This window comes from Lactuca virosa, chromosome 1 (genome assembly GCF_052849685.1).
Source record: "Lactuca virosa cultivar CGN04683 chromosome 1, Lactuca_virosa_CGN04683_v6, whole genome shotgun sequence".
Taxonomy (NCBI): Eukaryota; Viridiplantae; Streptophyta; class Magnoliopsida; order Asterales; family Asteraceae; genus Lactuca; species Lactuca virosa.
The window spans coordinates 58,465,986-58,490,055 of NC_136426.1; the positions used below are offsets into that span (position 1 = coordinate 58,465,986).

Sequence of the window (24,070 nt, forward strand, 5' to 3'; positions counted from 1 at the left end):
CAAACATAAAGCATTTAGCACATAATAGAATTTTAAGCATCTTTCCTAAAATAAACTAGTGCTCGTGTCTAAAATATGGAAGACACTCATCTCACGATCATCGCTTAGCATTCTAAGTTTAAGTCTAGAAATCCTATAAATTCCTAGTTCGCTTAAACTAATGCTCTGATACCAACTGTGACATCCCCATTTTTACGGCCAGAAAAGACCGATTTCGTTTATGCTTTTTAATAAAAATCAGAGTAACTTCTTAAGAAAAATATTGCGGAATTTGTTCCCAAAACAAAATATGATATAAATTTATCAAAGCATTTCTTAAAGAAATGTATTTTCATTACATTACAAAAACTCGGGATGTCAATCATCGATACAGACCATAAGCATAAACCAAAAAGAAATAAACATCTTAGGCCACAAAACACAATCTGGCCTCAAATCCATAATCTCTCGTCAAGTCATCCAACTATGCTTTTGCCACTACCTGTAATACAAGAAAACTGAGTGGGTCAGGCTGGGGAGCCTGGTGAGCATATAGGGTTTTCAACCTACAATAATAAGTTCATTATTTATTTTCATCAAATCATTAACCCGATTACCCATTCCCGTTATCCACACTTTACGTCCCTAAAGCATCTATTCTAAGGGACCTAGCCTAAGGATTTTTCTTCTGGGTGACAACACTGCCCAGGGGATTTCTCAGCAATACATGTCAAATAAGGCAACCATGGGGGGATGGAGTACATCTTCAAAAACACCTACAGGTTGCGAGCCTGCTAGCGTTCCACCGGACTGCCTAGAAAAGTCCGTGGTCGTCATCTATACTCCGCTAGACGACTGGATCATCTTAAACATCGTAAACATCGAGGCCTCTCATCATTTTAACACACATCATCTATTTCATCTACCCATTGTTCTACCCAACATATTTGTAGATATAAAATACATACATGGTCCAGATCTGTAAAACAAAGCTTACATCTTTCATCCAACATACTTTTCTAAGCATAAAATACATATACAGTCCAGATCTGAAAAATAATGTTTACAACTTTCATCCAGCATAACTTTCAAAGCATAGAATACATATATGGTCTAGATCTGAAGAAAAAGTTCAGATCTGAAGGACAGAAGTTCAGATATTTCATCCAACATAGATCTCAAAGTATATAGTTTAGATCTGAAGAAAAAGCTTAGATCTGAGGTGAGAAAGTGTAAATCTGAAGAAAAAGCTCACATAATTTATATAAAATACTTCATGTCTATGTGTAAGATGAAAGTAACTATACACTCACCTGATATATAGTGACTCGGACAGCACCTCGCTTCTAAAAATAATCTTCTTTGACGAAACCGGGAAGTTTGCTTGAAAATCGGGCTCCGCGCGGGCAGAGTTTCAGACCAAAAAACTCTTTTTCTTGGAGCCTTTGGGCTCTCCGGGGCTTCCTTCAGGAGCTAGAAAGGTTTCTTAGGCTTCGGGGGGAGTTAGGATAGTCCAGAGAGAGTAAAGTAAGAAAGAAGGTTGAAAGAATGGGTGAAAACGAGCTGCCTTCGTAGCCCTTTTGTAGCCTGGTCCTCGGACGTACGCTGGGCGTACCGAAGATGTACGTTGGGCGTACTCTCGCATCGTACAACACGTGTTGCGAAACTGCTGGGGCGACGTGGCTACTTTCGGAACCGCACAAGGGTCCGAACGCTGGGCGTAACTCCTTCCGACGCGGGGCGTACTTCGCATGGCAAGGCCTCCTTCTGACTACGCGAGGCGTTCTCGGATTACGTTGGGCGTAGTCCTCGCACCAGCTTTGCATTTTGGACACTCGACTTCTAAAATTCATAAATTTAGCATATGAGCTCCGTTTTCAACGTTCTTTATATCCACGCGTAGGCGGGACCGTACTCTACAACTTTCGTTTAAACTTCGTTGGCTAATTCTCGACCGATTTTAAATTTATATTCTTTAACAGACCGGGACAAGGTTAGTCCGTTAAAATCTCATAACTTCTTCATCCGACGTCCGTTTTCGTCTGTCTTTTTACCGTTGCACTGCTATTAACGAGATCTTCGATTCTCGTTTGGGTTGTGTCGGGTAAAAACCGCTCGATCTAATATTCGAACTTCGGGTTGTACACTGCTAAGCCAAAACTTCGAAACACTGCTAAGCCGAAACTTCGAAAAATCATAACTTCCTCATACGAAGTCAAATTTGGGCATTCTTTTTATGCACGCTCTCGGTTTAACGAACACTACGGCTTTCGTGTAGATCACCAAGGCTAAAAAGTCCTCTATCGTAAATTCACTATTTACGTCACGCAGTGTCGTGTCGGTTCTGTCGCGAAACTTTGACAAACCATAACTTCTTCGTTATAACTCAGATTTCGGCGTTCTTTATATCTCCAAAATCCTTGTCACGACCACTATAACTTTCTTCATAGATATCGGGTTTATCTAACACTTCATTTTGACGCTTATTTTTATCTTATATATTTTTTTATATTATCGTAAACAAGTAATAAGAAGACTAAAGCACATAATACTCAAATAATTCATCATTATTATTACTTCAAAAAGATTTACAATAGTTGACCTAGACTATTACATTATCTAATAATGCTTAGACCCAAAACATGGGCGTTACAGTAACCCTAATCGTCCATACTATATAAAGAGTATTTGGCACATGAAATGGCACTAGTGTGTGAGGAAACCAAGAGTGGGACGATTTCTAGGTGTGCATACTATTCTCTCAAGTTTTCCAAGTTGTGTGGTGATTTGTGATTCCATTTGAGGCATCCACACTATTGGTGCTAGGCTCTCAAAACTCCAAGTAATCAACCACAAGAAAAGGTATGTTATTCTACTAGTCTTTTATGGTACAAGTACCCCTTGCCATGCTAGTTAGGATGAGAACCTTGGAAAATTCTTATTTGCATGTATTTTAGAGAAAACATAGATACAAGGTTTTCTAGGGTTGCATGTACACCATAGAAGTGTTAGAATGCTCAAAACCCATCACTTAATGGGTTGGGTGGTTGAGGTTTTTGATGTTAAGACCTTATTGGCCATGCAAGACCATAAAGTTGGAAACTTTATGGTCAAAAACATTATATGAGACTTGGATCTGACTTTGGACACGGAACTTTGGAGTATTAAGCTCTTAATGGGGAAAGGGCCGAACACACGCATATGTTGGGCGTACCAAGTGGTACATTGCGCGTACGTGGTCAGAGCCCCGTAATCTAGTCAACCGTCGAGTACGCCCCACATACAGAAGAGTACACCCAACGTACTCGGCTGGGTCGACTCAACTGAATTGGCTCGGTTGGGTTGACTCGGCTGGGTGTTGACTTGACTTTTGACCGTTGACCAAGTTTGACCAAGGGTATTTTGGGAAAATATTATAAATTTAGAAATAGGAAATGTTTGGACATTTAGGATTTGGGTTGAGCCGGTTGTTGGAGCTAGGAGTTATTCAGACTACATTCAAACTGTGAGGTGAGTCTTTCCTCACTGTACTTACGGGTCGAAGGCACCAATGTCGGCCATTGGATCTATATACTTGTTTACCGTATGTTGCTATGCTATAGTGATCTATTAGATCTGTATCCTGGTATATAGGATGTTGTTATAGTGTAGTGATATGTTAGATATGTATGTCTACCTGTATATGCTAGTTATCGATTGTTATGGTATATGTTGTATATGCTGATATGTGATGGTATATTAGGTTGAGGCGGTCCTTCTTTGTGATGAAAACCAAGATACCCAGGGCAGTCCGAATAGACTAAAGGCCTACAAGGTGGACCAGTCAGGCCGAAGGCCCAGAGAGCGGTCCAGCTAGGCTGAAGGCCCAGTGAGGCGGTCCAATTATGTTGAAGGCTCTGTATGCATGTTGTTGTTTGTTATGCTTATGTGGTGGTACTTTGGGGGAACTCACTAAGCATTGGCTTACAGTTTTAGTTTTTTTCGGGTACTTCGGAGGACCGTCGCAAGGCGAAGGCGTGACCGTACACATCCTTGGTTTTACGTTGTTGATCTTGGGAGACTCTAATTTTAAATAATGTTTTGAAACTATGGTTTTGTAAACACTTCTTTTTAGTAAATGGGTTGTTTTGAAAAGTTTAAATTTGTTGTGATTTTTTAGATGTTACAAGTGTTGGATTTGGTGTCTAAGCCCATAACTATAACTGGGATGTACTTGACCCAGTGCAATTTGATAGGATGGATTTTTGAAACTATGGTTTTGTAAACACTTCTTTTTAGCATGGTCCTTTTGGGTTGTCTTCACCAGTGCAATTTGATAGGATGGATTTTTGAGAATAAGGTTATTTATGATTTATTAATATATTACAAGTATAATATATTAATATGAAATCATATTATGTAATTAGTATTGATCAAGAATTAATTTTGAATTAATTTTGTGATCAAAAGAGACTAATTAAATATATGAGGATTGATTATGTAAATCAATGATTCTAATAGTATGGGCTAATGATCCATGGTTATTTAGGATGGGCCAAACCAATATGGATAATCCATGGATAGTCCATGGAGGTTAACCCATGGATCCTAAGTAATATGAAAGGTCATTAGGGTTTACAAAGTGTAACCCTAGCATTTGCCACACAATAAATAAAACCCTCATGGCAAAAATCGTTTACACCATAAGAGCCACAACATTCTTGAAGAGTGATACAGATTTTGTGCAAATAACTTATTCTCTCAAGCCTCCTTTTGCATATTGGTGTTTGTGAACCATTAGAGGCATCACACTTGGGTGCTCAAGCTTTCAAAGGTCAAGAACTACAAGTCCTTCTAAAAGGTAAGTCATCTAACTAGTTGTATTGTTCATTTGACAATTCATATGCTAGTTAGGGAGAATGCTTTGGAAAATAGAAAATATGCATGTATAATAGAGAAAACATAGATCCAAAGCATTTAGGGTTGCACGTGCACCATAAGAGTGTTATAGTGCTCAAAACCCAACAGTGGTATCAGAGTCTAAGATTGTTTTCTGTTATACTTGATGCTTGTTAGTTTTCCAAGTTGAAAAAATCAAATTTTTTGCATCTGACTGATGGACTCGCCGAGTCCACTAAAAAACATAGCAACTCGACGAGTCAGTTCATGCACTCGACGATTTGCAGACTCTGTTTGCAGAATTTCGGGTTTCTTGGCCTGGATTGGATTGGGAACACTATCACAAACTGTTTTGGATCATTAAAAATGTTTTTTCTGATTTGGTAGTGCTTATCCTCATCCAATTACAAGATTATTGTCAAAGTTTTAAGATAATTGTTGATTTATATGATAAACAAAGTTGCTTGCAAATTGTTGACTTAATATTATCTTCTTTATGAGTTTAGCTAGATCAATCTTGAATTATATGATAATTTTAGTTGTTGATAAATTGATCTAAATGTATTTTAATGACCATCATAACTTGTCCTCATGTTATGGAAAATGAAAAGTCTCATTCATTAAAATGACATTAAACTCATAAGTTATGGAAAATGAAAGGACAATTGTCAAATATTAAGATAATAGGTTAATTATTTGTATTATTTGATATGAATTGCCTTGCTATATGAGTTAGATTAGATCAATAGAATATTATATGATAATTTTCCTTGTTAGAATTGATCTAAATGTTCTTTAATGGGTTCCATAACTTGTAACTTGTCCTCAAGTTATGGAACATGAAAAGTCTTATCATAAATGTTTTAATGAACTCCATAACTTGTCCTCAAGTTATGGAAAATCAAGAGTCTTTTCATAAAACCAACATTAAACTCATAAGTTATAGAAATGAAGAGTTTTGACAAGTTTCAAAATTTGCCCTCAAGTTTTGGAATTTGTAAAGTCTCACTAAAGAAACTTTAATTCCAAACCCTAGAGTTTTAAAAGTTAAAATTCAACCCTTATACTTTATAATATTATAAGTTTAATATATATATATATATATATATATATATATATATATATATATATATATATATATATATATATATATATAAGACAAGTCAGTCTTACCGTTAGTAGGCCTCATTCACGAAGCCGGTCTATAAGGGGGGGATATAAGGTTACTGCCTATAAAATGACAATTTAATGGGTGTCCACTCTCACCCACCGCTTCCTTGACTGGTGGAGGGTCTTTAGCCGAACGGGTAGGATAGGACATTAATTCTCCCTCATTAAAAGTATAATGATAAATATAAAGTAACTAAACTTTATTTAAATTCTCAATCTTAGTTACTTTAGGAAAATGTGAAATGGTGCTAATCCATGAAATTACACTTTGCACCTTGTTAAGTCGTTAGTGGAGCGTGTGGTTAACCGGCACACTAATCTGGGACTGACAATGTGTGGCAAAGGGTAGCTTGATGTTAATTATAGATCAATGGAGCGTATGTGGTTAACCGGCACATTGATTAGGTGATTTGTAACATTGAGTATACCAAGCTAATTTGCATGGTTATTCACACCTTGTTTGTGATCCTCGGCATCCCTGTCACAAACTTGAAGGACACAATCGGGATTTAAACATGCCATTGAAAAGTTCAATGAATCTCAAAGGATCTAGGAATTTCAATCCAATTAAAACTTAATAATCTATTTCGTTTTTCATGGTGGAAATTGGTAAGTCGTCATTTACCTACCTTCAAATATTTTACAACTGGATTACGGCATCCCTCTTCGTAATTGTAATATATTGTGTTGGGTCTTAGCCTTAATATTTCGTTTTGGGTGTTATATTAAGGACTTAAATCAACTAACTTGAATATCTCCCTTGTAGATGTCTAGTTCAGACAACTATGGTCTTCCCGAATCTTTCGGAAAAAGCTTTCCACATGAAGATGATATTCCACAATATCATACTTCACTTCCTCCACCTCCTCCAATTATTATCCCTGACCTACAAGTTCGAAGACTTGAAAAGTTCAAGGTCACTCAAGCCCTATTGGCTACTAAACACCAAGATGGAAGGTATGTGTGTGCACATGTCTTGGATATGAAGTCACGCACTGACAAGCTAGGAATGTTGGGTGTCGTTTTCCCGAGAAAGTAGGCTGTTGACTTGGTTCTTCAGTCACTTCCTGAATCGTATAGTCAGTTTGTTAAAGACTACTACATGACAGACCACGACATGACCCTTATTGATCTTACCTATTTGCTTATTGCTGCTGAATCAAAAATGATTTGGCGTAATGGTCAAGCAAATTTGATTGGAAGATCTACTTACCAAGCTGCCATGGACATAGGCAATGGCATAGATAGTCCAGAAAATATCCCTTCTCCTCTGGGAAGGGAATTGGCTATGGTAAAAAGATTTGACCATAAGAGAAAAGCCAGTTCTGAGATAGTTCCATGTGCAAAAGCCAAAGAGTCCACTTGTTTCTACTGCCATTTGAAGGGACATTGGAAGCGAAGTTGTCCTGAATACCTGAAATTAAGATATAAGAGAAGGTAAAGTAAAAAAGGTTTGACTTTACTTCAGTTAAGTCCACTATCTAATTCTATTAAGTTCCTGTTTGTAGATTCTTAATACATAATGTGATAAGATTACATTTTGATGTTTTATAGGATCAAAGGAAGCTTAAAGGAAAGACATGCAGAGTCTGTTCGCGAAGAGATGGATTTCGATCGCATGGTTTGATGATCAGATTTTTGAGTTGCTGCTTAGGAGTTAAGATGGATTGCTTAGAAATTTGTAATAACATAGTTTTCATTTTTAATTGCACTATAAGGAAAAAATTTTCCGCAATTATATAAATAAAGAAAATTTGTTTATCTTATTTTATATTTCCTTGCAATGGCGTATGTGAAAATTGATGTTTGTACTTTTAGCAATATGGATTTGATTCTTTCGTTTGTGGTAGTGTGTAAATTTACCAAATAAGGAAATATTCTTATCGCCCAAGTTTCAGTTGGATAGGAACTTGGAATCATGCAAGTTGTATTGTGTGATGAATGAGAACATTCATCTTTGGGAAATTAAGACTAATTCCTTGTTCACATGTATATGTGAGTCAAGTGAAGGGCTAGGGGATCATATACACTTGGTTGTGCGTTGGTCAGGTCCACCACAAATAACGATAAGACTATTCGTTATAGTTTACTAAAGTTAGTAAATATGGTTATGCTTACAAGATTAAGTATAATTATGAGTCATTAAAAAGTCTCAATGTATAGCAGAACGAATAAGAAGAATCAGAGTCGGCAGAAAGATAAAAGTTTCTCCAATCTGAAAAGATGGGAGAGTACTTGAGTATCGTGTTTTATGATCATCTTAATGATTATGAAAACCATATCACGATTTGATCCTCTAAGGATGCCTTAGTGCATTTGTTTGGCTAAGAAGAGGAACCAGGAATTGTTGAAATGGTTAAATTAACTAAGATGAATCATACTTCGTTCCAAAATCAGGTCTTTGAGTCATACTCTAAGATTGTAACTAGAGTGACATAATCTTAAGAAAAGTTTATAACACTTATCAAATGTAGAGTAAAATGTTTTCTACTCTTGTACATTTGAAATTGGTAAGTTGTAATGTTTTAGATTAAACAAAGATCAGCTAAGACCGATTGTCAAAAGTGTTTGTCTTGATAAAAAAACGCACTAACTCTTAAATATTTGTCTGTCAAGTAATGGTTCTTAACAAAGAGAAACCTATATGTCATGAGGTTATTGGGAGTCTTAAATGTCTTGAAAAGTTTCAAGAACTAATCAAGAGTAAACTTATTGTTGATCACTAGCACACGACTTGAGGTTTGTAACCTATCGTGTTGACATATTCTTGTTTCTGTGGCCATTCTAGTTAAAGTTGACTATGCATGTGAGTTCTATGAGTTCTCAATTGTTTGCATAACAACCTGGAAGCAATGGCAGGCTCTTGTGCTGCCAGGTGGCAAGAAATTAAGATTGCACAAGTTCTTTCCATATGAGTTTGGATTTGTCACTAACCTTGTCTTGTGATTATGGTTTTGACAAATTCACATGGATAGGAACACATGCACCATAAAAAAAATCGAAGTGTGATAAGGTTTCTCTCCAATTCATGAAAATGTTTGTGAGGAAACGCTTTCACTAAGTAGATTTTAAAGAGTTAGCAATTGTGATATTTGCATTCTCAAATTCGATTATGAATACGACATCCCTCTTCATAGTTCGAATTGTGAGAAATGACAAAAGGTCTAAACATTTGAGACTTATTGCTATAAGTTCTAAAATTGTTTAGACACACATATACGCTTTCTAATAAAAGGTGTGTGAGCTTAGATAAAGTCTTATCGAAGCATCTCATGTCAGAAATCTGAACTTTGGTACGAAAGCCAATAAAGTATTGATTTCTAGAAGTCCAGCTGAATTCTAGATTTATGTCACAGCTAGTGGGAGCATAAATGTTATGCAAGTAACAAAATAATTTTTATGCTAGTGGGAGCATAATTATTATGGTAAGTGTTGCAAGTTAGCAATGTTAATTATAGAAAACAAAGTTTTCAATTCGTAAAGTTGCAGGGTTGAAAAGTTGTTTTGCTATAATTAAGGGAGAAGAACTTATACTTCATTTCAATTGTAAAAGTTTAGATTGAGATTTTAATCAAATTTAGTCAAGGATTTATATGAATACCATGTTGAAATGCTTCAACATTGGAAATTCTATATATATGAAAAATTATAGCAAAAGACTGGTCAAGTATCATGTCTTTTATGTAAGACATTATGAATCGTATCCCATATGCTTCGGGTATAGGATCGATTACATATGCTATAATATTCATGTGTTCTAATTTTCCAAATGCCTAGGGCATTAAGAGGGAAAAAGGACTAGAACTGGATATGACTAAAGTTATCAAACAACTGCTAAGAACAATCCAAGGTTCACCAAAGATTGGTTGCTTACGGATAGTTGGAAGTATACTAACGATGGATCATATTGACATTATTATGAATAGACAGGATTCTATTAACAATGAGTTGTCATATGGCAAATATGGAAATGTTTCCATAATGGAAGTTGGATATCAAGAATCCATGAGAAAGTTAGAAAATTTTATGCAAGAAGGATGTTCAAAGGAATGTGCTTTGAATATGAGATTTTGGATCTATGGAATTGTCTTGTAACAATCTCCAATGGAAAGTTTTGTAATTGACAAAGTCTCTGTGACTTGTGTACATAGTCATTACAAAAGGATCACTGCATATAAGTTTGGAATCTAACAAATTACAGTAAGTGGCAAGAACTTGGTATTCTTACACTTACGATAAGGATTTGGAATTGTGAAATGAGTATCGTTGGAAATGTTTACAATTGATCTATTTCACAAAGTAAGGACCATAGGTAAACATAGTGTGCATGCTTCGAGCATGGGATAACTATTGTTTTAATTCAAGTATTAGTTGATAAATCGAAAAAATATACAATGAATAATGTGTAATCAATATGGTGATTAAATAAAAGGTGTTTTATTTACACTCAAAAGTTTTGGGGCCATATAGGATTAGTATTATTCTTGTGTTTCACTTTGCATGTTTTGACTTCCCGAATAATAAAATTATTCAAACTATCCACAGTCGATCATACGTTGGAAGTAAGTATGAAAGAAGACTGTCATGAGTTGGCCTGTAGATTGTCTAAGGCGTTAGACATAGCAAAAGTGTGCTACACCATTCATGAGTGCTCCTGAAATAAGATTTGAGTATTGGATTCAACCTGCGCTCACCTGAATCACTTCATGGAAATTATCATGAGTGATTGTGAGACGATAATATCTTATAAACTTCAAACTAAGATATATGAGTTGTTGACTACGAGTTGGTTGTGCATTGATGATACGAAAACGCATCAGTAACTTAATGTTATAAAACGTATCGTTGTGCATGACTTAATGAGTAGTTAGCACAAGCATATAATGTCGAACTTTATATGTTCCTTTTATCCTAATAGGATTAAAAGCGATATATTGGGCCACTCGATGATTCTGTTTTGACTATGTGTCGGACCCGGTCAGAACTAAATTGATGTGTTCAGTTATGTTTTATGTCAGACGAATCGGAAATCGGAAAACAAATTGCGGGACAATAAGTATGACTATGTTCCATGTATTTTTTCGCATATATATCTTGAGAACAGAGGAGAATATGATCCCCAATCTGAAGGACGCGTCACTGACTAGGTCAGAGTTCAACAGCGGCTTTTGAAAGCTTACGATTGTTAAGTCGGATTCTGAAGTTGCATTGTCAGTTATAGTTATTAGACTTATCCAAGTGGGAGACTGTTGGTTTTGGTGTCTAAGCCCATAACTATAACTGCGATGTACTTGACCCGATTATAGCATGGTCCTTTTGGGTTGCCTTCACCAGTGCAATTTGATAGGATGGACTTTTGAGAATAAGGTTATTTATAATTTATTAATATATTACGAGTATAATATATTAATATGAAATCTTATTATTTAATTAGTATTGATTAAGAATTAATTTGGAATTAATTTTGTGATCAAAAGAGACTAATTAAATATATGGGGTTTGATTATGTAGATCAATGATTCTAATAGTGTGGGCTAATGATCCATGGTTATTTAGGATGTGCCAAACCAATGAGATAATCCATGGATAGTCCATGGAGGTTAACCCATGGATCCTAACTAATATGAAAGGTCATTAGGGTTTAAAAAGTGTAACCCTAGCATTTGCCACACTATAAATAAACCCCTCATAGCCAAAATCGGTTACACCATAAGAGCCACAACATTCTTGAAGAATGATATAGATTTTGTGCAAATAACTTATTCTCTCAAGCCTCCTTTTGCATATTGGTGTTGGTGAACCATTAGAGGCATCACACTTGGGGTGTTCCAGCTTTCAATGGTCAAGAACTACAAGTCCTTTTAAAAGGTAAGTCATCTAACTAGTTGTATTGTTCATTTGACAATTCGTATGCTAGTTAGGGAGAATGATTTGGAAAATAGAAAATATGCATGTATAATAGAGAAAACATAGATCCAAAGCATTTAGGGTTGCATGTGCACCATAGGAGTGTTATAGTGCTCAAAACCCAACAAGTTGGTATCATAGGCTTGGTTTGAGCGAATTGGAGGAACATCCATGTGAATCCAGGCTCAAACTAAAGAAATACAAAGGTTTTAAAATGGTCTTCAAATTTGTTTTCAAAAGTAACCAAGGAAGGATGCGATGTGTACGATCAGCCGGAGCCGGTAAGTATACCCCAAGTTACCACATTGTTATTGATATTATATTTATGTTAGAACAACATGCTAGTGGTAGGTTAGGGATCTTCAGGAATCGCATGATAGAATTGCCTGATTATTGATGCCTGATAGCCTAGGGTTTCTTTCTTGTATGAAATTGACATCATTACTGTAGTTGCTTAGTGTATGCATCAAAATTGTACATATCTAAGATTTTATAGCCTGAGAATGTTTGATTTGGCCTTATTTCTTGTTCCTTGTTTGGTTGTGGGTTTAGGGTAGGATCAAGTATTCGAATGTCTATGGAATCCAGCGTTATGTATGATTAGCATACACGAGTGCTACAGGGTTGGTGGAAATTTCAGGAATGAGTTGTGAGAGGGTAGCATGCCAGTTGGAGAATGTCTAGCCTTTCTCCAGGAAGTGAGAATAGGATGTATGTGTTTGCTAGTGTGTGATGTTAGGGTTGTTGTGATGATCCCATGAGACAAATAGAGGTAGGTGTGGAAGGTAGTATGAGCCCGTACTACCGGAAGCACAATACCCGTACGTGTAGCAGGGAAGTCACAACCCCTATGGTTTTGTTGTGGAATGGATCATAGGGTTTGAAATGCGCTTCATCTGATATTTTTTGGTTTATTTTCAATATGGTGATTATGAGGCGATTTGAGTAAGGATCTGGATCAGGAGCAGGAACGAGTGGCCAAGATAGGCCAGGGTTGATTGAGGAGGAGATTAGGGCGTTGATCTCTAGTTGATCTCTATTGAGATTGTGACTGCTGTCCGGGGGCAGATAGCGGAGTTATTTGGGTCTATCAAGACCGCCATGATGGAGTTCTTTGATAACTGATACGCTGCACTTTCTGAGGCTGTTGTTGCTGCAGCTACCGCGGTCGTCGCTGCTGTGGGGATTGGCGTGGGGAGAGCCTTTCAGTACCGGGACTTTGACAATAGGAAGCCCCCAATGTTTAATGGAGTCCATGATCCGATAATTGCCATGAGGTGGATGTCTGATGTTGATGGATGTTTCTTTACTTGCTCCTGTCCAGCTGACCAGAAGGTCAAGTGCGCTCTGAACCTTCTTCGGTCTGGAGCAAAGGATTTGTGGAGACTGGTTACGGGTTCATACACTCCTAAGCAGAGAGCTTCTATATACTGGGAGTAGTTTTCCGATATGTTCCGCTCGAGATACGTCCCTTTGGTGGAGAGAAAGAGATTAGCCCAGGAGTATCTAGACCTGAGGCAGGGGACAGAGTCAGTGACTGAGATCACCAAGATGTGCACTGAGAGAACATTGTTCTGCCCTGAGTTTGCAGCTTCTGAGCAAGCTCAGATGACCCGGTACTTGAGCATGCTCAAGAAGAACATCCGCCAGTTTGTGTCTACTCAGCGCTATGGTTCACTCATTGAGTTACATGAGGCCGTAAGGAGGCCGGAGATTGAGATGGAGCTACAAACGAGGGAGCTAAGGCAGACCCCTGTGTCGTCGCAGCTTGCGCCAAAGCGGTTCAAGTCCGCTGATGTGAGATATGGGAGTCAGAGGGGCCATACTTGTAGCAAGTGCGACAAAGTTCATGAGGGTTATTGTCGATCTACTTCTGGATGCCACAAATGTGGCAAGGAAGGGCACTTTGCGAGGGATTGCCGCCATCCATCCCCAGTACCGATCACTAGGATTTGCTACCATTGTGATCAGGTTGAACATTTAAAGGTCAATTGTCCATTGATCGCGGCCAAACCGGTGCAGGCCCGGTGCCAGCCACTAGAATAGGGCGGAGCCCCTGAGGGCTCGAGGTCGTGTTTTTCATCTCACTGCCAAGGAGGCCAGGGCAGTGCCAGACGTCGCTATTTGACTCGGGAACAAGTCGATCATTTGTGTCTCGATCTTTTAGTAGGGATTTTGGTATGACCCTTAGCGAGTTGGAGTGTCCGTTGCGGGTTTCTATTGCCAACAAACATGAGGTTTCTACATCCAAAGTGTTGGAGATCTTCGGGGTGCCTTATCCGATTGATTTGATCCATATCCCCATGGGGGATATATGCATGATAGTGGGGATGGATTGTCTGAGTAGGTTTGGTGCTATGATAGATTGCAAGGGTCAGCGAGTGATAGTTCGAACCCCAAGTATGGGAGAACTGGTCATCTACAGAGAGGGTACCAAGGTTGGATCATGGTTTTGTTCGGTAACCAGGGCTCGACAGTATATTTTTTTTTTTTGGAAAGGGAACTTCCCTAACGAGGGTTTCCGGGCCAGCTTTCGCGCACTGACTAATCCCCCGCTGCAAACATGAGGCTTTGCCTCATGCCCTGGAGTCACTGCAGGCGAACCTCCATGGCCACAAAGGCTGAGTGGTGCCAGGATTTGAACATGGGTCAAAAGGTTATCCACCATATCTTCCATATGCCTTACCAAGTCACCACAACCCAAGTGGTGACTTGGTAAGGGAGCAGGTCTCGGTTTCAGATGTGCCAGTTGTCAGGGAGTTTGCCGATGTGTTTCCGGAGGAGTTACCTGGTGTGCCTCCTGAGAGGTAGGTTGAGTTCAGGATTGACCTAGTGCCCGGTGCGGCTCCAATTGCCAAGGCATCGTACTGTTTGGCACCGCCCAAGATGCAGGAGTTGTCTTGTCAACTTCAGGAGCTGTTAGTCAAGCAGTTCATCAAACCGAGCATTTCGCCGTGGGGAGCGTCGATATTGTTCGTCAATAAGAAGGATGGTTCATATCGGATGTGCATTGATTATCGAGAGTTGAACAAGTTGATGGTGAAGAACCGATATCCCCTGACGCAGATTGACGACCTCTTTGATTAGTTGTAGGGTGCATCTTGGTTCTCCAAGATCGATCTGATGTTCGGATATCATCAGGTGAGGGTGAGAGAGGAGGATATGGAGAAGACAACATTTTGGACTCGTTATGGGCATTATCGTGGTGATGCCATTTGGGCTCACCAATGCGCATGCGGTATTTATGGATTTGATGAATCGGGTGTGCAGGTTGATGCTCAATCGATCAGTTATTGTGTTCATCGATGGTATCTTGTTGTATGCCAAGACCAGAGAGCAACATGAGAAGCACCTTCGAGAGCTTTTGGGAGTCCTGAGGCGAGAACGGCTATATGCCAAGTTCTCGAAGAGTGAGTTTTGGTTACGAGAGGTCCAGTTCTTGGGGCAGCTCATTAATCAGGATGAGATTTTGGTCGATTCGGCCAAAATTGAGGCAGGTCATGTAGTGGGAGGTTCTGAAGTCTCCTTCGGAGATCAGGAGTTTCTTGGGATTATCAGGGTATTATCGGCGATTTATTTAGGACTTCTCTAATATTGCAGTACCCCTCAATCGTCTGACGAGGAAATGTGTGAATTTTCATTGGGGACCTGAGCAACAGGTTGCATTTGAGACGTTGCGACAGAGGTGATGTGAGGCCCCGTTATTGACCCTCTCGGAAGGTGTCGAGGATTTTATGGTATTTTGTGATGCATTCATCACTGGTTTGGGGGCGGTTCTCATGCAGAGGGGACGAGTGATTGCGTATGCTTATTGACAGTTGAAGCCGCATGAGGCACGATATCCTACTCATGACCTGGAGTTGGGGGCAATAGTATTTTCCCTCAAGATTTAGAGACATTATCTTTATGGGGTTCGTTGTACTGTTTACACGGATCAGAAGAGTTTGCGATATTTTATGGACCAGCTGAACCTGAACATGAGGCAACACGTGTGGTTGGATGTGATCAAGGATTATGACTGCGAGATCCTTTACCATCCGAGTATAGCGAATGTGGTAGCGGATGCCTTGAGCCGCAAGGCGACTGGATCTTTAGTTGGGGAGATGTGTATGAGGATATCCGTTGATTCTCCACTTTTGGATTTAATCAGAGGGGCACAAACAGAAGGAGTCAAGAAGGAGAACTGGAAACAGGAGAGGATCAGGGGAGAGATCGACAGATTTATCAACGATAGTCGGGGATTGTTGACCCGATGTGGTCGGGTTTTGGTTCCGGTTTCTGCTGGAATCAGGCAGATGTTTTGGAGGAGGCTCATAAGTCTCGCTTTTAGATACATCGGGGAGCCACCAAGATGTATCAGGATTTGAGATTAAGTTATCGGTGGTCGTGTATAGGGATGAGAGTGGGTCCAAACCCGGACCGGTAGACCCGGACCCGGAAAACCCGGGAACCGGTTAACGAAATTTTTTAGGACCGAAAACCGGACCGGTATATAGGAACCGGTTCCGGTTCGGTTCCGGGTAAGGTACCGGGTAAAGTGGGTCTAGAACCGGAAAACCCGAAAATATCAAAGTGGGTCGAATGGAACCGGGTAAAGTAGGTCTAAAACCGAAAAACCCGGGGAACCGGGTAAAGTGGGTCGAATGCATGTTTTAAAATTTCACAAAATACAAAAAAAAAAGTTGAGAAAAAAAAAGAAAATTCGCAGCTTTGATATCCCAACTTTGGGAGACTATAAATCAATGAATATGAAACCAAAAATGACAAAATTATAGTCTAAAATCATGTACAAACTCTATACTACATTTTGGAAAAAACCGCATGCTATTCCGACTTCAAACGAATTAGATATGCATGTTTTAAATCTATCACAAAATACAAAGAAAGCTTAAAAACATAAAATTTTCAGTTTTGATATCCCGACTTTGAGAGACTATAAGTCAATGAATAAACACCCAAAAATAACAAACTTATAGTCTAAGATCATGTACAAACTATAAACTACACTCTGGAAAAAACCTCATGCCAATCCGACTTCAAACGAATGAGATACGCATGTTTTAAAACTATCACAAAATATAAAAAAAGTTGAAAAACATAAAATTTCCAGCTTTGATATCCCGAATTTGAGAGACTATAAGTCAATGAATATAAACCCAAAAATGACAAAATTATAGTCTAAAATCATGTACAAACTATAAACTATACTATGGAAAAAACTTCATGCCAATCCGACTTCAAACGAATGAGATATGCATGTTTTAACCTTTTCATAGAAACCGGTTCCGGCCCCTAAAACCGGTTCCGGTTCTTAAACCCGGTTTACCCGGACCCGAAGGACCCGAAACCCGGATTACCCGGAACCCGAATAGAGTCATTCTTTAAACCCGGGACCCGAACCGGTTTTACATATTCCGGTTCCGGTTCCGGTCCGGTTTTCCGGTTCTAAATCTCATCCCTAGTCGTGTATGAAGAGGGAGATAGTCTGGTATGTTTAGAGGTGCTTGACATGTAGGATGGTTAAGGCCGAGCATCAGAGGCCAAACCGACGCAGGCCTCGGTGCCAGCCACTATATATATATATATATATATATATATATATATATATATATATATATATATATATATATATATATATATATATATTTGTTAAGAAATAAAAAAGTAAAAGAAAACGTGTATAGAATAGTTTTTATGTTTCAAATAGGATAAAAAGAAAAAGAAAATCGTAAACTTAGATATCTTTTATTCAAACTTTGGTCGATTCCCATGCTTCACATGGGTCGCTTTGCATGGGCCAGTTATAAGTAAATCTAAGAGTTGTTTGAAAATGGATATCGATAATATTAGATCGAATTTAAAAAAGATCCAAGTACATTGAAAGCAATTGATTGATGGAAAGCGTCAAAAGAATAAGCCAGGGGTATTTCTATGAATCTTTATCAGTGTTGTAGGCGTATCTATGTCTTTAGCTCTCTCCCAACATGCATGATCCTTTGTTGCATCACCCATCTTTATTTTATTGTTTTACAAACAAAATATTTGAATACATAGAAAACAAAACAAAGTACCTAAACAATAAGAGGGATGGTTAGGTAAATTACATGCAGTTCCTATGTTGCTGAAGGCCAGATCCATTTTAAGTGATGAAAGCAATCAAGAATAAGTGAAGATAAAAAAGATGCATATTTTCTTACCATGTAAATAGAAGATCTTGGTGTCAACAACCAAGTGTGAAATCCATTTTGATTTTCAAGAACCATGGATCAGTCACAAGTTCTACCTATGAAAATGAATTAAAATGTTTTTAGGATCAACATGTATTTCATTCACCGCACACTATCTTTGTTAGGAATCCAATAATGAAACAATGAAGTTGCAAGATGAATATTATATACCCTTCCATCCCTTTGATGCAAAATTCTCTTCAAGATCCTTCTTTGAAAAACATGTATTAGCTCATCCGTTAATTTCTTCAGGTTCTTAATATCCTATCTCATGTGAACATAGAATAGATAAAATGGTATCAAAAACCCTAGAATCGTGATGTTAAAAATTTCTTCACAAACCTAAGTACTCTTTTCAGTCACAAACTCATTTCAACACTCTGTAACAATTAGCTGTTTACAAAAATCTAATAAAAAACTTAATTAATTTTTCAGAAAAAGAAAGAAGAGATTAGAGAAGCTTACCTTAGAGCCATCAATTCCACATTGAAAGAGACCAAATTATGAGCTTTTAGCAATCCAAAATTTTATGGGGTTAGACACACAAATATCTACACCCAAACACAGAAAACCAAATTCATCATTAATTGAACCAAAATTGAATCAATAAACATGGTAATTTAATCAGAAACTGAAAAGAAACCTACATGATGAATCGAAGCTGTAGGGGCTGGGAAATTCGAACGTTGAGCAATGAAGATGGAGCAGAAGCACCACCGTTTTTGGGGCCGCATCGGACAAAGTTGGAGTAGAAAAATAGTCGTCATTTTTGGGGCCACATAGAGAATTAAACAACCCCACCTTGTAATTAGGAGAGAGCTAAGAAGATGATAACACAATAGAAGCACATGGGACTTTGTGTACATTTCATTCAGAATTTGACAAATTGGGGTTACATTCATCGGACCAGAGTATTCGTTTTGGGGCGCAATTTCAAATCATTGGGGAAAATTAGGGATAAGGATGACATATTGTCGAACGGTTTCCAACCATAATGTATATAAGATAACAAAATCACCTTCTCTCTCTCTCTCTCTCTCTCTGTCTCTTCGATCTCATTCCGACTGTAGGCTTTGGGACACCAACTGATTCGATTAAGGGGAGAAACGGTCAATTAAGAGAAAGGCGGTGGGAAGCATCCAGAGTCGGTGAAGGGTCGTGGATTAAACTAACCTCGGTGGTAACCAGAGGAAATCAGAAGCAGAGAAAATGGAGGGCTTTATGAAATTGAATTAGAAGAGTCGACCGACAACCACATGGTAGCGGTGATATATGATGAAGACGACAGATTTTTAGAGAGAAACAGTTACGGAGATGGTGAGGCTGAAGAAGTAGTAAGAGATGGCGGAAGGGAGAGGGATTAGGGATATTACTGATCGAAGCATCGAGAAAGCAGGAGAGTACCCGAGTTATGAACAGTACCGACTCGGGTACCGTTCATAAGGTCTTCCTTTTTTAATATATATATATATATATATATATATATATATATATATATATATATATATATAATAAAATCTTCATACATAATATTATTTAATAATATATAATATGTCATCTCCAATTAAGTTTTAACAAAAAAATGGGTTTGACTTTAAGAAATAGTGGTTTTGACTCGATATTTAGGGTATCAGGTATCATGACTACATATTTACTAGTAAAATACATGACACATCATCTGAATATCCATTTCACTACATGTCTACTAGCTTTATGGGTGGTGTTCACTACTAAACATCTAGTGAACAAGCGAGATAAAGATAAAGAGATATAGAGAAAAGCCAATGAGAGCTTCCAGCTTTTGCTCAGCCAATAAGAGTCTCTTTGATCCTCCATGATGCATACCATCCACATCACAACCACTATCCCCTAGGGCAGTGTTCACTAGTGAGGATATATGCCACATTAGCATTTCACGTGTGGGAATTCTACCATACCCTAAGGCCTGAGGTGTGAAAATAAGTGGCGTTAAATCAGAAAAATAACTAGAGAAACCAAGTGAATAGTAACCAAATGTTGACATCTTTCCATAAGGTCGTTAGGTGTCGTGCAATTTTTATCGTCGATATGCTGATTTGACAATCTTTACCGGCAGTAAACATCGCCCCTCATCCAAATATTTTGTCGGCAATAATCTTCACTGGTACACCTCTCTCTCTCTCTCTCTCTTCCTTTTGTCTGTGGTAAACACAAACACCACACTGTAATCGTTTTAAAAAATGACAAACATGGAAAACATGTCCCCATCGGCCTAGGTGACACATATTACCGGTGGTTTGACACAATTTGGTCTAAGATATTTGGTATTAGGATAGGAGGAGTGGGCGGTAAGTTGGCTCGGCAAAGGAGGAAGTGGAGCTGACTCGACACACCCCACCCTCTTATCTAGGCACAATAAAAATTCTTCCCTCATAATAATAATAATAACTAGATGTGTTCCCCCGCGTTGCGGGGGTTGGAAGGTGTTGTTTTTGTGTACATGTATAGTAGATGGTCTTAATTGGTAGCCACAGTTAAGTATGTTGCTATTCTCTGCAATTCGCCCTTTTACAATTTTGATGCTTAAAATAATAAAAATAAAGAACATTGCCCTTTGCAGAAAAAAGGATCCAAATTACATAAAGCTAAACATTAAAATGAAAATACATTGCTCTATTTTAGGTTTTTTTGTTCTAAGATATGCAAAAACACACACTTAACATCAGTCTTGCTGACGTGCACTTGGCAGACTCATTAGTTCTTGACGCATCTCATTAAATGTGGAAGAGCTACTGCCATTCAAGTCTGTTCCCACCACTGATTTCTTAACACTTCTTGAATAAAATCAACTGTGTGAATTTTTACTGTTTATATTAAAAATAAAAATAAAAAGAATTTACTTGAGTCGTAGCGGTTCTTGTCCATTTAAATCTTCTTTCAAGTTCGGGTTGATCGATTCCATATTTAGCGGGGTCTCTAGCTGCCTCAGAAATAGCTTTCTCTAATTTATTCACCTTCCTATCAGCAAAATAGATTTTCAGCCTACATTCTTAAATCTTTTATGGAATAACAAATTCTATGTTCAGATGCATACCTGCCATTCAATATATGAATATATGCAAATAGGCTTAAACCCAACTGAAAGTTGACTTACCAACGTTAAGCCTTGTGCATGCATCCTATAGTGGCAAACAAATACATATAAAAATGACCAGAGATAAATATAAATTGTTTAAATGCTTCAATATAAATTGTATGTCTAACGCTACGCTTAAATGCAGCTCTCTTAGCACTTGTGTAAGCCATTGATGTAGCAACTGTTGTTGCCCAAATGGTGCCTACATATACATTTTTATCAAGACTCCATTATATTTTGTCGGTTTGATTATTCAAAAAATCAAATCTTTCATTATATTGAATAAAAGTTAAAGTTTATAAATTAAACTAACCAATGCTGGCGAGCTTGTGGTTTGAGACCCAAGATTGCAAGCCTTCCATTTGACCTGCATCATACTTCCAATTTTTTGCTTCATAATATATAATATGAATAAACAAAAAGTAGAATGTCATTAAATTTTTTTTAACTGTTAGCATGTTAACAGGATGGACAGGGGGCAAATAGACCAACTGTTATCAAAGAGAAAATGGTCGACCAGTCATTTTATGACAAAAAAAAAACTTTTCAATCATGTAATTTAGCCACTGAACTATTTTTTTTAGATTTTAATCATAATAGTTATGTGGCTAAATCGTCAAAAACTAAGAGTTTAATGAGTAAATCAATAAAAAATTATTAGTGTAGCGGCTTAATTAGTAAATAAAATTTTTAGACGACAAAAAAAGTATTAATGGTAAAAATAAGTTGCTTTTTTTGTAATGTTTATAATATCAAAACAGGCCAATTTTGAGACAGTAAAATAAAGTATAATAAAACAGGTAATGGCAAAATCGATAAGATTATGAAAGTACATGTGTTTTTTTTTCCCAAAAATATAACAATACCACTATCAACAGTCCATTTTGATTAGTATAAATTAGAAGGTAGAAGGTAATATGTTTTCAAAAGCATACCTTTAAACCCATGACTTCAACTTCTTCCTATTTGAGATTTCTATCATCAATGTTTAACACATGTGAAAGTCGTGATGGAAGTATAGAGAAAAGGTGGGTAAGGGTAATCTTGTCATTTGGCTTTAGCTAATCATTTTGGCAATGTCAATGAAGCCTTCATTCCTAGCCTTGTAAAGAACAGAGCATATAAAAGACGTAATAGGAATCTTTTTGAAACATGTATGTTTTTTAAAAAAAATTGATACTACCGTTATAATATTACTTCGATTTGAAATATAATTAATTTATTATAATATGTTCATTTGTAACTTTTTTAAAATAATAAACAATAAAACCTTTTCTTTTATATTTAAAAAGATAATAAATAAAAAACACTCACCATTAAGTTCCATTTCGTTTGTAGTCTTCCCCAAAACTCCATTACCAATTTGTTGTCCTAGACTGTTAGCTTCTATATAAGCAAAACACACATCTGGGAACAATCCAATTCCATTTTTTGGCATTGCAAGAACACCTGTCTGGTAAGAAAGAAAAAAACTCATAAATGTATGATTTTGAGTTTTGATTTAAATATTTAATGCTAAAATGTTGAGTTTGCTCGTGTTATGATTTTGTAGTGGGTATGATCAGATACACCATTCCGAAACCCCATTGTTACGCTATCCATGACGGTTATACATAACATTTCTTTTTTGAATTCCAATTGGTGCTTCAAATAGAAGTCAGTATAATGGAACTTGTATATACACAAAGCTTAGGGTAGTGAAAATTCATGTACAATGGTTACCTATATTCATGACATTGAGAGGTTTTCTAAAATCGAGGGTGATAACAACTCTTATGTTTGTTAATATGTTCCATTTGACAAAGCCCTAGAAATATAGGAGTCAAACACAAAAAATTGAAATTGAAAATAAAATTACAATCGGGGATGGTAAAAAAGCGAGTAAAAATTAGAAAATGAAAGAATAAAATTTTTATTCCCGATGGAGTTACCTTTCCGTTCACATTGATGATCCCGCACCTCTATCCGTTTATGTTCCCTTCATCTACATCACAGATTCACCTGGCTATGCTAGCTACCACCAACACAGGTAAGAGTCGATGAGCACTAAAGCATATTGAAAACAGGTAAAAGCCAAACATGGGAGTTTTAGACAATCTCAAAAAAGAAAAGGAAGACCATATATTAATATATCAACAATCATCAGTCCATAGCAAAGATTATGCTTTCCAAAACCCAAAATTGAAAAGAAATTAGGGCTTACATCAACAAATTGATCAGCATCCTGCTACATCAGATCGAACCTAACCACATCGCCACTCGAAGCATAACTGTAGTTGCACCGGTAATGGAAGCTGTGGAGAAAGCATTGTCTGCTTTTTGAAGAAGGATCGACATCTCTGATTTTGGCATGTTAAATCAGTGGTGCTCTACAGAGAGGTTCAGGAGAGCGAGACGGAAACTGAAATAGGGAAACCGGCGGCGAAACGACACCCTTCATACATCACACCTCAAATCTCGCAGTCATTAACTTCAGCCACCACAGCAGCCAACGTCGTCGCACCATCGCCAACAAAAGCACATGTGTGTGTTGTTGCTTAGCAGAATCGATAGATGAAGGAAGCCGAGTCCATAGGAGTAGAAAACGGTGGTTCGAGAGGAAGCGGTGGGAAGCAGGTGGTATAGGGAGGGCACGAACAAATCCACATAGGCCAAGCGTTTACTTGACAAACGGACTTTACTCCCCATCTTCAAGGACCGGCTGTTGGCTACCAATTTCTCTGTGCCTCTCTTCCTGGCTCACGATCGCGAACACACACAATGGGTTGTATGTGTGTTTCCCCTGGTGCTGAAT

General features: G+C 37.7%; 1 long non-coding RNA gene across 3 annotated transcripts; it reads right to left on the bottom strand.

Moving 5' to 3' along the window:
* Positions 1-354: 354 nt before the first annotated feature.
* Positions 355-19,577, bottom strand: LOC145104866 (uncharacterized). 3 transcript variants are annotated; one of them, XR_013707182.1, is made up of 6 exons: positions 18,809-19,577; positions 18,627-18,712; positions 18,333-18,425; positions 18,132-18,217; positions 7,241-7,441; positions 355-481 (listed from the first exon to the last, which is right to left on the bottom strand). It is a non-coding gene; the product is annotated as an uncharacterized LOC145104866 (long non-coding RNA). The 3 variants fall into 3 exon arrangements; XR_013707183.1 differs by lacking the exon at positions 7,241-7,441; XR_013707184.1 differs by lacking the exons at positions 355-481; positions 7,241-7,441 and adding an exon at positions 17,722-18,005.
* Positions 19,578-24,070: the final 4,493 nt, after the last annotated feature.